Below are 3,912 nucleotides of genomic sequence, written 5' to 3' on the forward strand. Positions count from 1 at the left end.
CAACCAAAGTGGATTCATATCCAGCCCCATCATCATTAGGTTTGACACTAGAAAATGAGGATTCAATGGGAGTCACACCAAGCACTTTAAGATCTTCGTGATTCTTATCACGAGAACATGCCTTTTTAAGCCATTCATGACTAGCACGAATTTGGGTGGTTCTTTCTTTGCTCTCATTCATGGAAACACGCATAGCTTTCAAAGTTTCATCCATATTGATCTTGGGAGGAGCACATCTAACTTTCAAAGCATCAATATCAATAGACATTCTATCAACGCTCCTAGCCAAATCATCAATTTTGAGTAGTTTTTCCTCTGTGGACGCATTGAAAATATTTTGTGAGTTGATAAACTGTTTGATATTACTCTCTAGATCAGAGAGTAATTTATTGTAATTTCCATGAGTATTGTTGGAGGAGTTGCCAAAGTTATTAGAGGGATTACTAGGAAAAGGCCTAGGAACATAGTTTCCTCTAAAAGCATTGTTGTTGGCAAAATTATTCCTACCAACAAAATTAACGCCCAAGCTCGCATTGCTACTCTCAATTAAGGAAGACAAGGGCATATCATTAGGATCTAAAGGATCACCTTTACTAGCAACCAATTTCATTAACTCATCTATCTTAGCACTCAACGAGTTAATTTCTTCTATAGCGTGTACCTTTTTACTAGTAGGTGACCTTTGAGTGTGCCACTGAGAGTAGTTTGTCATGATATTGTCTAGGAGTTTTGTGGCTTCTCCTAATGTGATTTCCATGAATGTTCCACCTGAGGAGGAGTCCAAGATATTTCTAGAAGCGAAATTCAAACCAGCGTAGAAGATTTGTATAATCATCCAAAGACTCAAGCCATAAGCGGGACAATTTCTAATCATCAATTTCATTCTCTCCCAAGATTGTGCAACATGTTCATGATCAAGTTGCTTAAAATTCATGATATCATTACGGAGAGAGATAACCTTAGCCGACAGAAAATACTTGGATATATAAGCATCTTTGCACTTGTTCCAAGAATCAATACTATTTTTGGGCAAAGATGAAAACCAAGTTTTTGCTCGATCTCGCAACGAGAACGGAAAAAATTCAATTTAATAACATCATTATCCACATATTTCTTCTTTGCATATCACAAAGCTCAATGAAGGTATTAAGATGGGATGCGACATCTTCACTAGGAAGGTCGGAGAATTGCTCTTTCATAACAAGATTCAGCAAAGCAGCATTAATTTCGTATGATTCCACACTAGTGGCGGGAGCAATCGGAGTAATAATAAAATCATTATTATTAGTATTCGAGAAGTCACAAAGTTTGGTGTTTTCAGTCATGGTGACTTCAGCAAGCAAACAAGCACACAAGCGAACAGAAAGCAAGCAAGAGAAAAGGGCGAACGAAAAAGGCAAATATTTTTATAAATTTTTGTTTTTCAGAAGTGCGGGAGAGGAAAACGAGAGGCAAAAAAGTAAATGCAAGAGATGAGTTTGCGACACTTACTTGGATGAGCTTCACCTAGAATAATCCTCGGTGCCAGAAGTGGACACGTTGACGGGAGACTATTCTTGACTTGATCCTCCCCGGCAACGGCGCGAGAAATCCTTCTTGCTACCTCTTGAGCTTGCGTTGGTTTTTTCCTTGAAGAGGAAAGGGTGATGCAGCACAGGAGCAGTAAGTATTTCCCTTAGTTTTGAGAACCAAGGTATCAATCAAGTAGGAGAATCAAGCCAAGTGTCCAGAGTACCTGCGCAAACACAAACAAGCTTGCACCCAACGCTACAAAGGGGTTGTCAATCCCTTCAAGATTGATTGCAAAGTGAGATCTGAAGGCGGAAAGTGCAACAAAGTAAAAGTGTAAGGCTGAAAATATGGTGTGAAGTAGACCCGGGGGCCATAGTGTTCACTAGAGGCTTCTCTCAAAATAGCAAATATTACGGTGGGTGAACAACTTACTGTCGAGCAATTCATAGAATCGCGCAAAGTCATGACGATATCTAAGGCAATGATCATACATATAGGAATCACGTCGGAGAAAAGTAGACCGATACTGTCTGCATCTACTACTATTACTCCACACATTGACTGCTATCCAACATGCATCTAGTGTATTGAGTTCATGACAAACAGAGTAACGCCTTAAGCAAGATGACATGATGTAGCGGGACAAACTCAAACCAATGATGTAAACCCCATCTTTTTACCCTTGATGGCAACAACATGATGCGTGCCTCGCTACCCCTTCTGTCACTGGGTGAGGTCACCGCACGGTATGAACCCAAAACCAAGCACTTCTCCCATTGCAAGAATCATAGATCAAGTTGGCCAAACAAAACCCACAACTCGAAGAGAATTACAAGGATATGAAATCATGCATATAAGAGATCAGAACAAACTCAAATAAGATTCATAGATAATCTGATCATAAATCCACAATTCATCGGATCTCGACGAACACACCACAAAACAAGATTACATCGGATAGATCTCCATGAAGATTATGGAGAACTTTGTAATGAAGATCCAAGAGAGAGAAGAAGCCATCTAGCTACTAGCTATGGACCCGAATGTCTATGGTGAAGTACTCACGCATCCTCGGAGAGGCCACTGTGTTGATGAAGAAGCCCTCCGTATCCGAATCCCCCTCCGGCAGGGCACCAGAACGTGCCCCAGATGGGATCTTACGGAGACAGAAGCTTGCGGCGGCGGAAAAGTATTTTCGTGGATCTCTTCCGTATTTTTGGATTTTTAGGGAATTTATAGGCGAAAGATGTAGGGCAGACGAGCCACAGGGGGCCCACAAGCCTACTAGGCGCCCCCCTTGCGGCGCCTAGGGGGCTTGTGGCCTCCCCTGGTGGCCTCTGCCTTGGTTCTCACGTCCCCTGTGTGTCTTCTGTTCCGGAAAAAATCTTTTCGGAAGTTTTATTCCGTTTGGACACCGTTTAAAATTCTCCTCTGAAAAGGGTCAAAAACACGGAATAAACAGGAACTGGCACTTGGCACTGAGTTAATAAGTTAGTCCCAAAAAAGATATAAAAGGAATACAAAACATCCAAAGTTTGACAAGATAATAGCATGGAACCATCAAAAATTATAGATACGTTGGAGACGTATAACCCCTCCCCCAACGGGCCCCTCGGCGCCTTTTTATCACCGTCGGAAAAAAATCGCCCAGTCACGTCTTCTGGAGCCCAAATTTCGCGGGTTAGGACCGAAATTGGCGTCGGCGGACCCAGCCTGAACCCAGTATCCCGGGGAGCGACCGGGGAAATGATATTGGCCCAAAAAAACTCGTCCTAGAATCCTCCCGTATGGGGCCGCCGAGTGAGTGTTGGAAATATGCCCTAGAGGCAATAATAAATTGGTTATTTTTATATTTCTTTGTTCGTGATAATCATTTATTATCCATGCTATAATTGTATTGATTGGAAACTCAAATACATGTGTGGATACATAGACAAAACACTGTCCCTAGTAAGCCTCTAGTTGACTAGCTCGTTGATCAAAGATGGTCAAGGTTTCCTAACCATAGACAAGTGTTGTCACTTGATAACAGGATCACATCATTAGGAGAATCATATGATGGACAAGACCCAAACTATGAACGTAGCATATTGATCGTGTCATTTTATTGCTATTGTTTTCTGCGTGTCAAGTATTTGTTCCTATGACCATGAGATCATATAAATCACTGGCACCGTAGGAATACCTTGTGTGCATCAAACATCGCAACGTAACTAGGTGACCATAATTAAAGGTGCTCTACAGGTATCTCTGAAGGTGTACGTTGAGTTAGTATGGATCAAGACTGGGATTTGTCACTTCGTGTGACGGAGAGGTATCTCAGGGCCCACTCGGTAATACAACATCACACACAAGCCTTGCAAGCAATATGAATAAGTATAAGTCACGGGGTCTTGTATT

The sequence above is a fragment of the Hordeum vulgare genome, chromosome 1H (genome assembly GCF_904849725.1).
Source record: "Hordeum vulgare subsp. vulgare chromosome 1H, MorexV3_pseudomolecules_assembly, whole genome shotgun sequence".
NCBI lineage: Eukaryota > Viridiplantae > Streptophyta > Magnoliopsida > Poales > Poaceae > Hordeum > Hordeum vulgare.